Here is a 21,544-nt window from a genome sequence, read left to right as displayed (position 1 = left end):
CTATTATGAGAGGCACTTATGGATTGCCTACCAAGGATGGCAATACCTAGATCTATCCGAGTTTTTATGCCTAGCTTGGGGCGTTAAACGATAGAGCTTGTTGGGAGGCAACCCAATTTTATTTTTAGTTTTTTTGCTTTTTTGCTTCTGTTTAGGAATAAATCTTTGATCTAGCCTCCGCTTAGATTTGTTTTTATGTTTTAATTAGTGTTTGTGCCAAGTTAAACCTATAGGATCTTCTTGGATGTTAGTTATTTGATCTTGCTGAAAATTCCAGAAACTTTCTGTTCACGAAAACAATTATTAAAAATCACCAGAAAGTGATAAAATACTGATTCCAATTTCTGCTGATCAATAAAAAAATTGTCTAGGTCGTACTATTTTGGCTGAATTTTTTGAGTTCCAGAAGTTTGCGCTAGTTACAGATTACTACAGACTGCTCTGTTTTTGACAGATTCTGTTTTTCGTGTGTTGTTTGCTTATTTTGATGAATCTATGGCTAATAAAATAGTTTATAAACCATAGAGAAGTTTGAATAAAGAAGGTTTAACACCAATATAAATAAATAATGAGTTCATTACAGTACCTTGAAGTGGTGTTTTGTTTTCTTTCGCTAACGGAGCTCACGAGATTTTCTGCTAAGTTTTGTGTTGTGAAGTTTTCAAGTTTTGGGTAAAAGATTTGATGGAATATGGAACAAGGAGTGGCAAGAGCCTAAGCTTGGGGATGCCCATGCCACCCCAAGATAATATAAGGACACCAAAAAGCCAAAGCTTGGGGATACCCCGGAAGGCATCCCCTCTTTCGTCTACTTCCGTCGGTAACTTTAATTGGAGCTATATTTTTATTCACCACATGATATGTGTTTTGCTTGGAGCATCTTGTATGATTTGAGTCTTTGCTTTTTAGTTTACCACAATCATCTTTTCTGTACACACCTTTTGAGAGAGACACACATGATTCGGAATTTATTAGAATACTCTATGCGCTTCGCTTATATCTTTTGAGCTATATAGTTTTTGCTCTAGTGCTTCACTTATATCTTTTAGAGCACGACGGTGGTTTTGTTTTATAGAAACTATTATTCTCTCATGCTTCACTTATATTATTTTGAGAGTCTTAAACAGCATGGTAATTTGCTTAAATTGGGAAATTAATCCTAATATGTTAGGTATTCAAGACTAGTAAAAAACTTTCTTATGAGTGTGTTGAATACTAAGAGAAGTTTGATGATTGATGATTGTTTTGAGATATGGAGGTAGTGATATTAAAGTTGTGCTAGTTGAGTAGTTGTGAAATTGAGAAATACTTGTGTTGAACTTTGCAAGTCTCGTAGCATGCACGTATGGTAAGCGTTATGTAACAAATTTGAAACATGAGGTGTTCTTTGATTGTCTTCCTTATGAGTGGTGGTCGGGGACGAGCGATGGTCTTTTCCTACCAATCTATCCCCCTAGGAGAATGCGCGTAGTGCTTGGTTTTTGATGACTTGTAGATTTTTGCAATAAGTATGTGAGTTCTTTATGACTAATGTTGAGTCCATGGATTGTACGCACTCTTACCCTTCCATCATTGCTAGCCTCTTCGGTACCGTGCATTGCCCTTTCTCACATTGAGAGTTGGTGCAAACTTCGCCGGTGCATCCAAACCCCGTGATATGATACGCTCTGTCACACATAAACCTCCTATATCTTCCTCAAAACAGCCACCATACCTACCTATTATGGCATTTCCATAGCCATTCCGAGATATATTGCCATGCAACTTTCCACCGTTCCGTTTATCATGACACGTTCATCATTGTCGTATTGCTTTGCATGATCATGTAGTTGACATCGTATTTGTGGCAAAGTCACCGTTCATAATTTTTCATACATGTCACTCTTGATTCATTGCCTATCCCGGTATACCGCCGGAGGCATTCATATAGAGTCATACCTTGTTCTTGTATCGAGTTGTAATCATTGAGTTGTAAATAAATAGAAGTGTGATGATCATAATTCATAGAGCATTGTCCCCAAAAAAGAGAAAGGCCAAATAGAAAAAAGGAGGCCCAAAAAAATATAATAAAAAGGGACAATGCTACTATCCTTTTTTTCCCACACTTGTGCTTCAAAGTAGCACCATGGTTTTCATGATAGAGAGTCTCTTGTTTTGTCACTTTCATATACTAGTGGGAATTTTTCATTATAGAACTTGGCTTGTATATTCCAACAATGGGCTTCCTCAAATTCCCTAGGTCTTCGTGAGCAAGCTAGTTGGATGCACACCCACTTAGTTTCTTTTGTTGAGCTTTTATGCATTTATAGCTCTAGTGCATCCATTGCATGGCAATCCCTACTCCTTGCATTAACATCAATCGATGGGCATCTCCATAGCCTGTTGATTAGCCGCGTTGATGTGAGACTTTCTCCTTTTTTGTCTTCTCCACATAACCCCCATCATTATATTCTATTCCACCCATAGTGCTATATCCATGGCTCACGCTCATGTATTGCGTGAAGGTTGAAAAAGTTTGAGATTACTAAAGTATGAAACAATTGCTTGGCTTGTCATCGGGGTTGTGCATGATGAGAGCATTCTTGTGTGACGAAAATGGAGCATGACTAAACTATATGATTTTGTAGGGATGAACTTTCTTTGGCCATGTTATTTTGAGAAGACATAATTGCTTAGTTAGTATCCTTGAAGTATTATTGCTTTTATGTCGATATTAAGCTTTTATCTTGAATCTTTCGGATTTGAATATTCATACCACAATTAAGAGGGTTACATTAAAATTATGCCAAGTAGCATTCCGCATCAAAAATTCTGTTTTTATCATTTACCTACTCGAGGACGAGTAGGAATTAAGCTTGGGGATGCTTGATACGTCTCCAATGTATCTATAATTTTTGATTGCTTCATGCTATATTATATTCTGTTTTGGATGACTAATGGGCTTTGTTATACACTTTTATATTATTTTTGGGACTAACCTATTAACCGGAGGCCCAACCCAAATTGTTGTTTCTTTGCCTATTTCAGAGTTTCGCAGAAAAAGAATATCAAACGGAGTCCAAACAAAATGAAACCTTCGGGAACGTGATTTTCGGAACAAACGTGATCCAGAGGACTTGGAGTCTACGTCAAGAAATCAACCAGGAAAGCACGAGGCAGGAGGGCGCGCCTACCCCCCCTGGGCGTGCCCTCCACCCTCGTGGGGCCCACGTTGCTCCACCGACATACTTCTTCCTCCTATATATACCTACGTACTCCCAAACCAACAGAGGCATCCACGAAAACCTAATTCCACCGCCGCAACCTTCTGTACCCGTGAGATCCCATCTTGGGGCCTTTTCCGGTGTCCTGCCGGAGGGGGCATTGATCATGGAGGGCTTCTACATCAACACCATAGCCTTTCCAATGATGTGTGAGTAGTTTACCTCAGACCTTCGGGCCCATAGTTATTAGCTAGATGGCTTCTTCTCTCTCTTTGGATCTCAATACAAAGTTCTCCACGATTCTCGTGGAGATCTATTCGATGTAATCTTCTTTTGCGGTCTGTTTGTTGAGACCGATGAATTGTGGGTTTATCATCAAGTTTATCTATGAACAATATTTGAATCTTCGCTAAATTCTTTTATGTATGATTGGTTATCTTTGCAAGTCTCTTCGAATTATCAGTTTGGTTTGGCCTACTAGATTGATCTTTCTTGCAATGGGAGAAGTGCTTAGCTTTGGGTTCAATCTTGCGGTGTCCTTTTCCAGTGACAGCAAGGGCAGCAAGGCACGTATGGTATTGTTGCCATCGAGGATAACAAGATGGGGTTTATATCATATTGCATGAGTTTATCCCTCTACATCATGTCATCTTACTTAAAGCATTACTCTGTTCTTTTGAACTTAGTACTCTAGATGCATGCTGGATAGCGGTCGATGTGTGGAGTAATAGTAGTAGATGCAGGCAGGAGTCGGTCTACTTGTCACGGACGTGATGCCTATATACATGATCATACCTAGATATTCTCATAACTATGCTCAATTCTATCAATTTCTCAACAGTAATTTGTTCACCCACCTTAATACTTATGCTCTTGAGAGAAGCCACTAGTGAAACCTATGGCCCCTGGATCTATTTTCCATCATATTAATCTTCCAACACTTAGCTATTTTTTATTGCCTTTTATTTTACTGTGCATCTTTATTATAAAAATACCAAAAATATTATCTTATCATATCTATCAGATCTCACTTTCGTAAGTGACCGTGAAGGGATTGACAACCCCTTTATTGCGTTGGTTGCGAGGTTTTTATGTGTTTGTGTAGGTGTGAGGGACTTGAGCGTGGCCTCCTACTGGATTGATACATTGGTTCTCAAAAACTGAGGGAAATACTTACGCTACTTTACTGCATCACCCTTTCCTCTTCAAGGGAAAACCAACGCAGTGCTCAAGAGGTAGCAGTCGCTGGCGGTTCGAGAAAGATCATCAACAGTGACTAGCGGGAGGTAGACGAAGGCCATCTGCCCGTTCCTTAAAGATCGGATGGTTCATTAAAAAAATCGACTGACCTGTTTATTTTCAGTCGACTGTTATCTTGATATGACCACATGTGGTGGTGTGCTGGAGGAGTACCTGCATTTCCTGTGCTCATATATTACAAAATCATACGGAGTAGAATCTAATTTTGTTTGCCATGCAATGTTGTAGAGCTATCATATGTCTCCTGTCATTTATTTTTCAGCCACCTGCTATCTGCTACTTTTACAGTGCACTAGTTCTGCACACACTTCACCCATACTCTCACTATTGTGTTTTTATGCAAGGGTATTTCAGACTCTGCTGCTATGAGAGAAGCAAAAAAGAAAAGAGAGAAGTCGCCCCAGCGTCGTACGCAGATAGGCCATACACGTTTCAGCCTTATAATAGGTGCAGTGTCAGCAGATGGAGACGGTAAACGTAGCTCTGGAGTTGATGACCTCGCTCGCAATGAACCACCATCCCAGGTGCTTGCTTTAACTTCGTGGTGTCATATGTGGTTGCTTGTTCCATATGGTGGCTAGCTTGTATTTGAAAGGCCGAAGTCGGTCTTTATTAAGATAAGGAAAGATATTTTTTACATGAACCACCATCCTGTGAGCACCAGAAGACAAATAGCTAGTCAGGGCACTGGCTGAGCCAGTGACAAGCCCAGCAAAGAGAGGCATCACCTGGAAGCCAACTAAAAAGCCGCGATGGTGGCGAAGCAGCCTGCCTCCCACCAGGCACTCAGGTCCTAGATGATCATGCTCAACACTCTAGCCGGATGTCTAGCTTGTATTGCTTACAATTTGGTTAAATTGCATCTGCTTAGCTTACACATTATACCTTTGAATATGACATGCCTTTCTGTTTTTGGTACATACTAGTACATCTGTGTATTAACTATGTTCTTATGCTTAAGTAACAATCTATTCACAATGTAAAGTATGAATCAGAAACTTCATTGAGAACCAACAAACTATAATCTCAGTCATTGAAGCAATTGCAATTTATTGTAACATCAGAAAGAGTCAATATAAGAGCTTTTCAGCAAGTCCACATACTCAACTATCATTTAGTCTTTCATAATTGCTAACACTCACGCAATACTTATGGGTATGGAGTTTTAATCGGACACAGAGAAAGATAGGGGCTTATAGTGTTGCCTCCCAACCTTTTACCTCAAGGGTAATGTCAACTATAATAATTCATGCTAACTTACATCCAATTGGATAGATATATATATCAGGATCTTTCCAACATAAGGTGCTTACCAAAGGATAAAATGTAAAAAAGGAAAGGTGGAGATCACCATGACTCTTTGTATAAGGTATAAGACAAGAATAAAAGATAGGCCCTTCGCAGAGGGAAGCAGAGGTTGTCATGTGTTTTTGTGGTTGGATGCACAAAGTCTTAATGCGAAAGAACGTCACTTTATATTGCCACTTGTGATATGGACCTTTATTATGCAGTCCGTCGCTTTTATTGCTTCCATATCACAAGATCGTATAAAGCTTATTTTTCTCCACACTAATAAATCATACATATTTAGAGAGCAATTTTTATTGCATACAACAATGAAAACTTACTTGAAGGATCTTACTCAATCCATAGGTAGGTATGGTGGACTCTCATGGCAAAACCAGGTTTAAGGATATTTGGAAGCACAAGTAGTATCTCTACTTGGTGCAAAGAATTTGGCTAGCATGAGAGGGAAAGGTAAGCTCAACATGTTGGATGATCCATGACAATATACTTTATTTCAGATATAAGAGAACATAACCTATTACGTTGTCTTCCTTGTCCAACATCAACTCTTTAGCACGTCATATTTTAATAAGTGCTCACAATCATAAAAGATGTCCAAGATAGTATATTTATATGTGAAAACCTCTCTTTCTTTATTACTTCCTATTAATTGCAGCGATGACCGAAACTATGTTTTTCAACTCTCAACAACTTTTATTCATCATACTATTTATATGTGAAGTCATTACTCTCCATAAGATCAATATGATCTCTTTATTTCTTTTTATTCTTTCTCTTACCAAGATAATCAAGCCCTTGACTCAACACTAATCTTTATTATATATAGCTCACGGACTCGATTACATAGAAGGATCATAAAGCAAAACTCAAAACTAAATCATACTAAAACTTTTATTCTACTAGATCAAGATATTACTAAAAGGATCAAACTAAGAAAAAACGGTAAAGATAGGAGTGTGATGGTGATACGATACCAGGGCACCTCCCCCAAGCTTGGCAGTTGCCAAGGGGAGTGCCCATACCCATGTGATTATGTCTCCTTCTTCAGGGGTGGTGATGATGGAGTTAATTGTGCCTTCAGCTTTTTCATATTGTATTTGAGAAGAGCAATTTCCTCCTTTAAATCATCGACTTCCGTTTCCAGCTTCAAGATCTTGTCACATAAATCTCCTTTGCTTTTCTGCCGAAAACGAGAAGGAATAGATCGGTTGTTAGACAGTTTAGCCCTCTTAGGAAGACTAGACTTCTTGAACTTCACATGCATATCCCCAGGTTGTGGTAGAGGGACATCCTCCTCTTCCGAACTTGAATCATTGATCCTCATCAAATGAGCATCCTCTTCATCATCCATAGTTCGACCACAAGGAGATAGATCCCCATAGGTCTTTGGGTCAGCAACGAGATGTGAGACATAGCTCTCTCCGTCGGAATCCTGAGATGACATCTTGCTCCAAACCTACTACAGAAATAGCTCGAAACAAAAACAGAGGATATTTGCATGGTACGGTGGTCAAAACCTTCGGGAGATTATATAATGAATTTTTACCGACCAAAAGAAGTATCGTGCAAGAAAACGGAGTCCAGAGGGCACACGAGGTGCCCACGAGGCAGGGGGTGCGCCCAGGGTGGTAGGGCGCGCCCTCCACCCTCGTGGATGCCTCGTGTCCTTCCTGGACTACTTATTTTCCTATTTTCTTAAATATTCCAAAACGGAGAAAAATGCCATTAGAACTGTTTTGGAGTCGGTTTACTTACCGTACCGCATACCTATTCCTTTTCGGAGTCTGAAAAGTTCTGGAAAGTGTCCCTTATGTATTCCTCCGGGGTTATGGTTTCAATAACATTAGTTTCAACATTTATAGGATTACCTGAGATATAATGTTTGATTCTTTGACCGTTCACCACCTTTGGATTTGTGCCTTCGAAGTTGTTGATTTTTATGGCACCGGAACGATAGACCTCCTCGATAACGTAAGGACCTTCCCATTTAGAGAGAAGTTTTCCTGCAAAAAATCTTAAACGAGAGTTGAATAGCAACACATAATCACCTACATTAAACTCACGCTTTTGTATCCTTTTGTCATGCCATATTTTAACCTTTTCTTTAAACAGTTTGGCATTCTCATAGGCCTGGGTTCTCCATTCATCAAGTGAGCTAATGTCAAATAGCCTCTTCTCACCGGCAAGTTTGAAATCATAATTGAGCTCTTTAATGGCCCAATATGCCTTATGTTCTAGTTCGAGAGGTAAGTGACATGCTTTTCCATAAACCATTTTATACGGAGACATACCCATAGGATTTTTATATGCAATTCTATAGGCCCATAATGCATCATCAAGTTTCTTAGACCAATTCTTTCTAGATCTATTAACAGTCTTTTGCAAAATTAATTTGAGCTCTCTATTACTCAATTCTACTTGACCACTAGACTGCGGGTGATAAGGGGATGCAATTCTATGATTAACATCATACTTAGCAAGCATTTTACGAAAAGCACCATGAATAAAATGTGAACCACCATCAGTCATTAAATATCTAGGGACTCCAAACCTCGGAAAAAATAACTTTTAAGCATCTTAATAGAGGTGTTATGATCAGCACTACTAGTTGGAATAGCTTCTACCCACTTAGTAACGTAATCAACAGCAACTAAAATATGTGTATACCCATTAGAGGAAGGAAACGGTCCCATATAATCAAAGCCCCAAACATCAAATGGTTCAATAACAAGTGAATAATTCATAGGCATTTCTTGACGTCTACTAATATTACCAATTCTTTGACATTCATCATAAGATAAGACAAACGGGCATCCTTGAAGAGAGTAGGCCAATAAAACGGGATTGCAATACCTTATGTGTAGTTCTATCTCCAGCGTGGTGTCCTCCATAAGCTTCAGAGTGACACTTGCGTAGGATCTGTTCCTGTTCATGCTCAGGTATACAACGTCTAATAACACCATCTACTCCTTCTTTATAAAGGTGTGGGTCATCCCAGAAGTAATGTCTTAAATCATAGAAAAACTTTTTCTTTTGCTGGTATGTGAAACTAGGTGGTATAAATTTAGCAACAATATAATTAGCATAATCAGCATACCATGGAGCAGTGCGAGAAGCATTTATGACAGCTAATTGTTCATCAGGAAAGCTATCATCAATAGGTAGTGGGTCATCAAGAACATTCTCTAACCTAGACAAGTTGTCTGCAACGGGGTTCTCAGCTCCCTTTCTATCAATAATATGCAAATCAAATTCTTGTAGCAAGAGAACCCATCTAATAAGTCTAGGTTTAGCATCTTTCTTTTCCATAAGATATTTAATAGCAGCATGATCAGTGTGAACAGTTACTTTAGAATCAACAATATAAGGTCTGAACTTATCACAAGCAAATACAACTGCTAAAAATTCTTTTTCAGTAGTAGCATAATTTCTCTGGGCATTGTCTAGAGTTTTACTAGCATATTGTATAACATTTAATTTCTTATCAACTCTTTGTCCTAGAACAGCACCTACAGCATAATCACTAGCATCACACATAATTTCAAAGGGTAAATTCCAATCAGGTGGCTGAACAATAGGTGCAGAAATCAATGCTTTCTTAAGTATTTCAAATGCTTCTACACAATCATCATCAAAGACAAAAGGAATATCTTTTTGTAAGAGATTAGTCAGAGGCCTGGAGATTTTAGAGAAGTCCTTAATGAACCTCCTATAAAAACCGCATGACCAAGGAAACTTCTTATACCTTTAATGTCCTTGGGACACGGCATCTTTTCAATAGCATCAACTTTAGCTTTATCAACTTCAATACCTCTTTCAGAAATTTTATGCCCCAAGACAATACCTTCATTAACCATAAAGTGGCACTTCTCCCAATTCAAGACAAGGTTAGTTTCTTCACATCTCTGCAAAACTCGATCAAGGTTGCTCAAGCAATCATCAAAAGAAGTTCCATATACGGAGAAATCATCCATGAAAACCTCAACAATCTTTTCACAAAAATCAGAGAATATAGCCATCATGCATCTTTGAAAGGTAGCAGGTGCATTACATAAACCAAAAGGCATACGTCTATAAGCAAAGGTACCGAAAGGGCAAGTAAAAGTGGTCTTTTCTTGATCCTCTTTTGACACAGGTATTTGAGAGAAACCAGAATAACCATCTAGAAAGCAAAAATGTGTATGTTTGGATAATCTTTCTAGCATTTGATCAATAAAAGGTAAAGGGTAATGATCCTTTTTAGTAGCTTTATTTAATTTGCGGAAATCAATTACCATTCTATAACCTGTAATCAATTCTTTGTGGGATCAATTCATCTTTATCATTAGGAACAACAGTAATACCTCCCTTCTTAGGGACACAATGGACAGGACTTACCCACTGACTATCAGCAACGGGATAAATTATACCTGCCTCCAGAAGCTTTAGTATTTCTTTCCTTACCACTTCTTTCATCTTAGGATTTAACCGTCGTTGGTGATCAACAACTGGTTTAGCGTCTTTCTCCAATTTTATTTTGTGTTGGCATAGAGTGGGACTAATGCCCTTAAGATCATCAAGAGTATATCCAATAGCAGCACGGTGCTTCTTCAGAGTTTTCAATAATTTCTTTTCTTCATGCTCTGAAAGGTTAGCACTAATAATAACAGGATATATCTTTTTCTCATCAAGATAAGCATATTTAAGAGTATCAGGTAATGGTTTAAGCTCAAACACGGGATCACCCTTGGGTGGAGGAGGATCCCCTAGGATTTCAACAGGCAAGTTGTGTTTCAAAATAGGTCCCTGTTTAAAGAATACTTCATCTATTTCCCTTCTTTCATTCATAAACATATCATTTTCATGGTCGAGCAAATATTGTTCTAAAGGATCATTAGGAGGCACGGCAATAGAAGCAAGACCAATAATTTCATCTTTACTAGGCAATTCTTCATCACGGGGTTGTCTATGAAATTTAGCAAAATTAAACTCATGAGACATATCCCCCAAACCAATAGTAACAACATTTTTTTGCAGTCTATCCTAGCATTAACAGTATTCAAGAAGGGTCTACCAAATATAATGGGACAAAAGTCATCTTGTGGGGAACCAAGAACAAGAAAATCAGCAGGATATTTAACTTTCCCACACAAGACTTCAACATCTCTAACAATCCCAACTGGTGAAATAGGTCTCTATTGGCAAGCTTAATTGTAACATCAATTTCCTCTAACTCAGCAGGTGCAATATCATGCATAATTTCTTTGTATAAGGAATGAGGTATTGTACTTGCACTAGCACCCATATCACATAAGCCATGATAACAATGATCTCCTATCTTAACAGAAATAACAGGCATGCCTACAACAGGTCTATGCTTATTTTTAGTATCAGGTCTAGCAATTCTAGCAGCTTCATTACAGAAGTAAATAACATGCCCATTAATATTATCAGCCAAGAGATCTTTAACCATAGCAATACTAGGTTCAACTTTAATTTGCTCAGGGGGTTTGGGTGTCTTAATGTTACTTTTGTTGACCACGGTTGAAGCTTTAGCATGATCCTTTATTCTAACAGGGAAAGGTGGTTTCTCAATATAAGCAGTAGGAACGACAGGATCATTATAAGTGATAGTCTTTTCTTCAACTTTAATAGGTGCAACTACTTTTACTTCAATGGGAGGATTATATTTAAACCACTTCTCCTTAGAGAGATCAACATGAGTAGCAAAGGATTCACAGAAAGAAGCTACTATCTCAGAGTCAAGTCCATATTTAGTGCTAAATTCACGGAAAACATCGGTATCCATAAAAGATTTAACACAATCAAACTTAGGTGTTATACCTGACTCCTTACCTTCGTCGAGATCCCAATCTTCAGAGTTGCATTTAATTCTTTCCAATAAATCCCATTTGAATTCAATAGTCTTCATCATAAAAGAGCCAGTACAAGAAGTATCGAGCATGGAGCGATTATTGAGAGAAAGCCGAGCATAAAATTTTGAATAATCATTTCTCTTGAGAGCTCATGATTGGGGCATGAATATAACATTGACTTAAGCCTCCCCCAAGCTTGAGCGATGCTTTCTCCTTCGCGAGGCCAAAAATTATATATATAATTACGATCACGATGAACAAGATGCATAGGATAAAACTTCTGATGAAATTCCAATTTCAATCGGTTGTAGTTCCATGATCCCATATCAACACATAGCCTAAACCATGTCAATGCCTCTCCCTTCAAAGATAAAGGGAAGACCTTCTTCTTGATAACATCCTCGGGCATACCTGCAAGCTTAAATAATCCACAAACTTCATCCACATAGATTAGGTGCAAATCGGGATGTAATGTTCCATCTCCTGTAAAAGGATTAGCTAGCAGTTTCTCTATCATACCCGAAGGAATTTCAAAGTAAACATTTTCAGTAGGTTCAGTAGGTTGAGGAGGAACTCTTTGCTCTACTGGTCGGGGTGAAGATACCCCGAACAAGCCCCTCAAAGGATTATGTTCCATAGTATCAAGTGACAGTAAATTTCAGCACACTATATAAATTCCACCTACCAAAGGCGCTTCACTCCCCGGCAAAGGCGCCAGAAAAGAGTCTTGATGACCCACAAGTATAGGGGATCTATCGTAGTCCTTTCGATAAGTAAGAGTGTCGAACCCAATGAGGAGCAGAAGGAAATGATAAGCGGTTTTTCAGTAAGGTATTCTCCGCAAGCACTGAAATTATCAGTAACAGATAGTTTTGTGATAAGGTAATTTGTAACGGGTAATAAGTAATGAAAGTAAATAAGGTGCAGCAAGATGGCCCAATCCTTTTTGTAGCAAAGGACAAGCCTGGACAAACTCTTATATAGAGAAAAGCGCTCCCGAGGACACATGGGAATTATCGTCAAGCTAGTTTTCATCACGCTCATATGATTCGCGTTCGTTACTTTGATAATTTGATATGTGGGTGGACCGGTGCTTGGGTGTTCTCCTTCTTGGACAAGCATCCCACTTATGATTAACCCCTATTGCAAGCATCCGCAACTACAAAAGAAGTATTAAGGTAAACCTAACCATAGCATGAAACATATGGATCCAAATCAGCCCCTTACGAAGCAACGCATAAACTAGGGTTTAAGCTTCTGTCACTCTAGCAACCCATCATCTACTTATTACTTCCCAATGCCTTCCTCTAGGCCCAAACAATGGTGAAGTGTCATGTAGTCGACGTTCACATAACACCACTAGAGGAAAGACAACATACATCTCATCAAAATATCGAACGAATACCAAATTCACATGACTACTTATAGCAAGACTTCTCCCATGTCCTCGGGAACAAACGTAACTACTCACAAATCATATTCATGTTCATAATCAGAGGGGTATTAATATGCATAAAGGATCTGAACATATGATCTTCCACCAAATAAACCAACTAGCATCAACTACAAGGAGTAATCAACACTACTAGCAACCCACAGGTACCAATCTAAGGCTTTGGGACAAAGATTGGATACAAGAGATAAACTAGGGTTTTCGAGGAGATGGTGCTGGTGAAGATGTTGATGGAGATTGACCCCCTCCCGATGAGAGGATCGTTGGTGATGATGATGGCGATGATTTCCCCCTCCGGGAGGGAAGTTTCCCCGGCAGAACAGCTCCGCCGGAGCCCTAGATTGGTTCTGCCTCGTGGCGGTGGAGTTTCTTCCCGAAAGCTTGCTCATGATTTTTTCCAGGGTAAAAGACTTCATATAGCAGAAGATGGGCACTGGAGGCCTGCCAGGGGGCCCACGAGGCAGGGGCGCGCCCAGGGGGATAGGGCGCGCCCCCCACCCTCATGGCCAGGGTGTGGGCCCCCTCTGGTGGATTCCTTCGACAGTATTTTTTATTAATTCCAAAAATAAATTCCGTGAAGTTTCAGGACTTTTGGAGCTGTGCAGAATAGGTCTCTAATATTTGCTCCTTTTCCAACCCAGAATTCCAGCTGCCGGCATGCTCCCTCTTCATGTAAACCTTGTAAAATAAGAGGGAAAAGACATAAGTATTGTGACAAAACGTGTAATAATAGCCCATAAAGCAATAAATATCGAATAAAAACATGATGCAAAATGGACGTATCACTCCCCTTGGCAGCTGCCAAGCTTGGGGGAGGTGCCTCGGTATCGTATCACCATCACACTCCTATCTTTACCATTTTTCTTAGTTCGATCCCTTTAGTAATATCTTGATCTAGTAGAATAAAGTTTTAGTATGATTTAGTTTTGAGCTTTGCTTTATGATCCTTCTATGTAATCGAGTCTGTGAGCTACATATAATAAAGATTAGTGTTGAGTCAAGGGCTTGCTTATCTTACTATGATCTTGACGGAATAAAAGAAAGAAAAAAAGAAAAAAAGAGATCATATTGATCTTATGGAGAGTAATGACTTCACATATAAAGAGTATGATGAATAAAAGTTGTTGAGAGTTGACAAACATAGTTTTGGTCATCGTTGCAATTAATAGGAAGTAATAAAGAAAGATATGTTTTCACATATAAATACACTATCTTGGACATCTTTTATGATTGGGAGCACTCATTAAAATATGACATGCTAAAGAGTTGATGTTGGACAAGGAAGACAACGTAATGAGTTATGTTCTCTTATATCTGAAATAAAGTATATTGTCATGGATCATCCAACATGTTGAGCTTGCCTTTCCCCCTCATGCTAGCCAAATTCTTTGCACCAAGTAGAGATACTACTTGTGCTTCCAAGTATCCTTAAACCTGGTTTTGCCATGAGAGTCCACCATACCTACCTATGGATTGAGTAAGATCCTTCAAGTAAGTTGTCATTGTTGTATGCAATAAAAATTGCTCTCTAAATTTTTATGATTTATTAGTGTGGAGAAAAATAAGCTTTATACGATCTTGTGATATGGAAGGAATAAAAGCGACGAACTGCATAATAAAGGTCCATATCACAAGTGGCAATATAAAGTGACGTTCTTTCGCATTAAGACTTTGTGCATCCAACCACAAAAACACATGACAACCTCTGCTTCCCTCTGCGAAGGGCCTATCTTTTATTCTTGTCTTATACCTTATACAAAGAGTCATGGTGATCTTCACCTTTCATTTTTACATTTTATCCTTTGGCAAGCACCTTATGTTGGAAAGATCCTGATATATATATATATATATATATATATATCCAATTGGATGTAAGTTAGCATGAATTATTATTGTTGAGATTACCCTTGAGGTAAAAGGTTGGGAGGCAACACTATAAGCCCCTATCTTTCTCTGTGTCCGATTAAAACTCCATACCCATAAGTATTGCGTGAGTATTAGCAATTATGAAATACTAAATGATAGTTGAGTATGTGGACTTGCTGAAAAGCTCTTATATTGACTCTTTCTGATGTTACAATAAATTGCAATTGCTTCAATGACTGAGATTATAGTTTGTTGGTTCTCAATGAAGTTTTTGACTGATACTTTACATTGTGAATAGATTGTTACTTGAGCATAAGAAATCATATGACAATTTATATATATGTTGCTGTTATAAGAATGATCATGATGCGCTCATGTCCGTATTTTATTTTATCGGCACCTCTATCTCTAAACATGTGGACATATTTTTCATTATCGGCTTCTGCTTGAGGACAAGCGAGGTCTAAGCTTGGGGGAGTTGATACGTCCATTTTGCATCATGCTTTTATATCGATATTTATTGCATTATGGGCTGTTATTACACGTTATGTCACAATACGTATGCCTATTCTCTCTTATTTTACAAGGTTTACATGAAGAGGGAGAATGCCGGCAACTTGAGTTCTGGGCTGGAAAAGGAGCAAATATTAGAGACCTATTCTGCACAGCTCCAAAAGTCCTGAAACTTCACGGAGGCAGTTTTTAGAATTAATAAAAAATACTGGAGAAAGAATCAACCAGAGGGGGCCCACACCCTGGCCACGAGGGTGGGGGGGCGCCCCCTGCCTCGTGGGCCCCCTGGCAGGCCTCTGGTGCCCATCTTCTGCTAGATGAAGTCTTTTACCCTGGAAAAAATCATAAACAAGCTTTCGGGACGAAACACCGCCGCCACGAGGCGGAACCTTGGCGGAACCAATCTAGGGCTCCGGCGGAGCTCTTCTGCCAGAGAAACATCCCTCCAGGAGGGGGAAATCATCGCCATCGTCATCACCAAAGATCCTCTCATCGGGAGGGGGTCAATCTCCATCAACATCTTCACCAGCACCATCTCCCCTAAAACCCTAGTTCATCTCTTGTATCCAATCTTTGTCTCAAAACCTCAGATTGGTAGGTTGCTAGTAGTGTTGATTACTCCTTATAGTTGATGCTAGTTGGTTTATTTGGTGGAAGATCATATGTTAAGATCCTTAATGCATATTAATACCCCTCTGATTATGAACATGAATATGATTTGTGAGTAGTTACATTTTTTCCTGAGGACATGGGAGAAGTCTTGCTATAAGTAGTCATGTGAATTTGGTATTCGTTCGATATTTTGATGAGATGTATGTTATCTCTCCTCTAGTGGTGTTATGTGAACGTCGACTACATGACACTTCACCATTGTTTGGGCCTAGAGGAAGGCATTGGGAAGTAATAAGTAGATGATGGGTTGCTAGAGTGACAGAAGCTTAAACCCTAGTTTATGCGTTGCTTCGTAAGGGGCTGATTTGGATCCATATGTTTCATGCTATGGTTAGGTTTACCTTAATACTTCTCTTGTAGTTGTGGACGCTTGCAATAGGGGTTAATCATAACTGGGATGCTTGTCCAAGAAAGGGCAGTACCCAAGGACCGGTCCACCCACATACCAAATTATCAAAGTAACGAACGCGAATCATATGAGCATGATGAAAACTAGCTTGACGATAATTCCCATGTGTCCTCGGGAGCGTTTTCCTTCATATAATAGTTTTTCCAGGCTTGTCCTTTGCTACAAAAAGGATTGGGCAATCTTGATGCACCTTATTTACTTTCATTACTTGTTACCCGTTACAAATTACCTTATCACAAAACTATCTGTTACCGATAATTTCAGTGCTTGCAGAGAATACCTTACTGAAAACCGCTTGTCATTTCCTTCTGCTACTCGTTGGGTTCGACACTCTTACTTATCGAAAGGACTATGATAGATCCCCTATACTTGTGGGTCATCAAACACCGATGCTTTTCAAAAGTTTAGCACTAAATATGGACTAGACTCCGAGATAGTAGCCTCCTTTTGTGAATCTTTTGCTACTCATGTTGATCTCCCTAAGGTGAAGTGGTTTAAATATCACCACCTATTAAATAAGAAATTAAAGAACCGGTAATAGCTAAAGATGAAACTATTATTTATAATTTTGATCCAGTTGTTCCTACTGCTTATATTGAAAAAACACCTTTCCCTGTTAGGATGAAGGAACATGCTAAAGTTTCAACTGTGGTCAATAAAAATTATATTAGAACACCTAAACCAGCTGAACAAATCAAGGTAGAACCTAGTGTTGCTATGTTTAAGGATCTCCTGGTTGAAAATATAAATGGGCATGTTATTTACTTCTGTGATGAAGTTGCTAGAATTGCCAAACCTGATGAAAAAGATAAACATAGACCTGTTGTTGGCATGCCCGTTGTCTCAGTTAAAATAGGAGATCATTGTTATCATGGCTTATGCGACATAGGTGCTAGTGTGAGCGCTATTCCTTTTACCTTATATCAAGAAATTATGAATGATATAGCACCCGCTGAAATAGAAGACATAGATGTTACTATTAAACTTGCTAATAGAGACACCATCACACCACTTGGGATTGTTAGAGATGTTGAAGTCTTGTGTGGGAAAATAAAATACCCTACTGATTTTCTTGTTCTTGGTTCCCCACAAGATGACTTTTGTCCCATTATCTTTGGTAGACCTTTCTTGAACACCGTTAACGCTAAAATAGATTGTGAGAACCAAACTGTCGGTGTTAGCTTTGGTGATGAGTCTAATGAGTTCAATTTTTTCCAAGTTTAGTAGAAAACCTCATAAAAAGAATTGCCTAGTAAGGATGAAATCATTGGTCTTGCTTCTATTGATGTACCTCCTACTGATCCTTTAGAACAATATCTGCTAGACCATGAGAATGATATGCATATTGTAGCGACCCGACCTCAGACGGTCAAGTCTCTGTGCTTAAGTGTCATCCCTGGATCGGTATGCTGACACACACAGTACTCGAGGATTTATAACAGAGGTAAATCACATGTATAAAATAACGTAAATACTATTACCTCAATCCAAAATAGCGGAAGTAACAAGGTTGTGGATTCCCATCAACAACAATGGCAAAGTTGAGTGTAGAAATCGTAACCCTAACGTATCACTTACTCGTCGTAAGATTCCTGCAACATGAGATGTTGCAGCCACAAAGGGTCAGTACATTGAATGTACTGGCAAATTCACACTGTAGAACAATGCTGAATAATGGCTATCACTACATGCATATTTAGCTGGTGGAAAAGCTCTATGGTTATAATGTTTTTGCGAAAAGCCAATTTATTCCTATTGCAAAGGAATAAATTTTATTTAACTATCATGGTGGTTGTTAAACATTGAGAATGGTTGACGGCATTCTCAATCCCAATTAAAAACTAATTAACCCAACAAATTAATCTAAATAGAGTGATGAGATCGACATGATAATCCAAGTACTAGATACTCAAGATGTCCATAACCGGGGACACGGCTAACCATGATTAGTTTATACACTCTGTAGAGGTTTGTGCACTTTTCCCATAAGACTCGATCGCCTCCGCTGGATTCTCGCACTACATGATGTTTGAGAAACGGATGACCGAGACATAGTCTTTCAGAAGCGTTTGCACCTTACGATGTGATAAACCGTACCACCTACATCCCCTACATCTGCTAGTCTACCACTGTAAGAGTTCACACAACTTAATCAACTATGCTAGAGCCCATAATAGCTTGCGGCTGCACACGGAAGTTTCTAGCATGAAAAATCTCATGATCCCATTGAACCTGGGTGGCGGTCCAAAAGAAAAACAGGCAATCCTGGAATACCCAGGTATCTCAATCCACCCAGATGTGAGTTTTAGTTGCCACCTTAAGTAAACCATTAATTAACAATCTCACATCTGTAGTGAATATCTCTCAAACTCAATCCACGTCTACAAGCATAGCATAGCAATATAAGCAAACGTAGAAGTAACTCCCAAGGGTTTGATAATAAAACAGGTAATAGGTACTACCTCAACTACTTCCCAATACCCACAATTTAATTAGATCCTAATCATGCAAATGTTTGAGGATTGATCTAATGCAATAAAACTGGGTAGTAAAAGAGGTATGATCAAAGTGTGAACTTGCCTGTATAGTTGATGAAGATGATTCGCACTCAAAACTCTTGATAGATCTACTCGTCACACTCCGGTCAATCTATCGTAAGCAAACAATAGTAACCACACATAAGCAATCACTCAAAAGCTCAGAAAGATCGGAAAAAAAATCTTGGAAAACTTCGAAAACAAGCAAATAACTCTTGCAACATAAAACAGTTTCTAATAGTACCAAAATTAGGTGGATTTGACCTTATCAGAAAGTTTAGGTCAAGAGCTTCGCTTTGCAAAAAGAATCAACTCAAACGGAGTTACGGAACTCAAGTTATGAACAAAAGAAGTTTGAATATGAATCTGAACAAATTTCGAAATTTAAGAATTTCAAAAAGTTGACGTGACAGGTTAACTGGATAGGTGAAAACAAGACGAAACTATAGGCGCTGGTTTCATCTAATTTGGATGAACGAGTAAAAAGTTATGCCAATTTTAAAAATCAGGGCCAAGCTGTTTTACAAAATAAAAAAAATAGCTACGGATAAAAGAATTCTAGATCTAACATATAAATACAGAGAACGAATAAATATACCTTTATAAGGTATAGAAAAGACGACTTCGGAGTGTGGAGACAACTTCCAAAAGTCTCGCCGGATAGGAGAACCACGGGCCGGCTGCGCGCACACGTACAAGGCGCTGGGGTTTCTTTTCTTTTTTTTTGAAATTGAAAAAAAAAAGAAAAGAAAAACTATGGAGAGAAAAAAAACCACGGGCTAAAAGAACCACGGGCCGGCTGCGCGCACACGTACATGGCGTTGGAGTTTCTTTTTTTTAAATTGAAAAAAAAACTATGGAGAGAAAAAAAATGGGGAAGCATTATGGCCAGCTGGGCCTGGCCCATTTACGAGAGAAAAAAAACGATGGGACGCCAGATGCTATTATGCAGCGCAAGGGCGATAAATAAATATGGGTCGTACATACAGTTTTAAAAAAAAGAAACAGAAGGAAAACCGAATAAATAAATAAAAGTAAAACTTAATATAGGCATATTATGTATCAGAATTTTCAGAAAAAGATTTCCTACAAGCTGCACATTTTTCTAGAGTCAAATAAAATCCACACAAATTCAAATAAAGCAAAGAGTGCTACTGCTCTAGTAAAATCCGGTTAAAATCATTTTAAAAATACCAAAATGATTTCAAATTTATTTCTCTCCAATTTTCTGATGCAGGGAATCATCTTACCCTATTTTCCATATATTTTATTTTTGGAGAAAAATCATTTGAATAAAACCCAAATAACTCCAATTTGAAAATAATTTCCAAAAGGACTTTAAATTTGATCCTTGAAACTCCCAACTCATATTTCATAAAATTTGAAGAAGTCATTTTATCTTCTCTCGTGAAAATCATTGAGTTGCATAAAGTTTCTGAATTTGAAATATTTTCAAATGAAATTCAAATTTTTTCAACAACCCTTTTCATTTAAATAAATGGAAGAAGTCATGTCATCTTCTCTCCAGGGTTTTGTATTTGAAAGGAATTTGCATTCACGGAGATCATAAAAGCAAGGGTGAAAGTTTGGGAAAGTCCTTTTATTCCCTCTCATTTAACTTTCAAAAAGTTTCGAATTTCACTCAATCAATCACGCAACAATCAAATCTATCTATTTATTATAACATTCCAGAATTTAGAATTTTGGGATGTTACAAACCTACCACCCTTAAAATGAATCTCGTCCTCGAGATTCGGAGAGGCTAGAAAGAAATAGGTTAGGTTTGGGGTCTCCTCAAAATCCATCGATCATCTTAGGAGTCTGGGGTGCTACCACCCTTAGAATCATTGTTACGGTTCCATCAAAACTCATATACTCCATCTTTATTCTTGACAGTGTCATTCTTCTCTAATTTTCAGGATAATTCCTTCTCTGGGCTCTTCCGGTAGTGGCATAACCTTTTCCTCAATTCTTCTGTCCTTTCCTCTTGGTAAGGTTATTCCGAGACTGGGTCTTCTTAGCTGACGGGTCTGGCGCCAATGCTAAACAACTATCGATATCTCATGGTGGTCAGCAATTTATGGTTTCTCCTGCAGGAAATGGGTCTTGCTTCACTCTCACTGTATATCCTACGATTGGCAACAACTGCCGTGTACAAGGGAAAATACTTATACCATTCTGAGGTTCAAACAAGGTTTTTGATCGTCGTCTCTCAACTATAGGCAAGTCACTCAGATTTACCATCCCACATAGCAAGGCGAATAATAAGAGTAAGTCGGTATGGTGATCAATCCATCCCGCACCCAAATCATTACCTTGTATATGGTTTAGCGAATCTCGCATTCTAAAACTCGGTCATCCTCACAAGCATTGTAGAATTTCTCTTGTCGACGAACCAAGTTCGGAAAATCCATTGATTCTGCAAGCCAGACAAACAACTATCGGTCCTTCACAACTCTCAGGTTTTG

This window comes from Triticum aestivum, chromosome 4D (genome assembly GCF_018294505.1).
Source record: "Triticum aestivum cultivar Chinese Spring chromosome 4D, IWGSC CS RefSeq v2.1, whole genome shotgun sequence".
NCBI classification, from domain to species: domain Eukaryota; kingdom Viridiplantae; phylum Streptophyta; class Magnoliopsida; order Poales; family Poaceae; genus Triticum; species Triticum aestivum.
Note: the sequence above shows the minus strand (reverse complement) of the source record.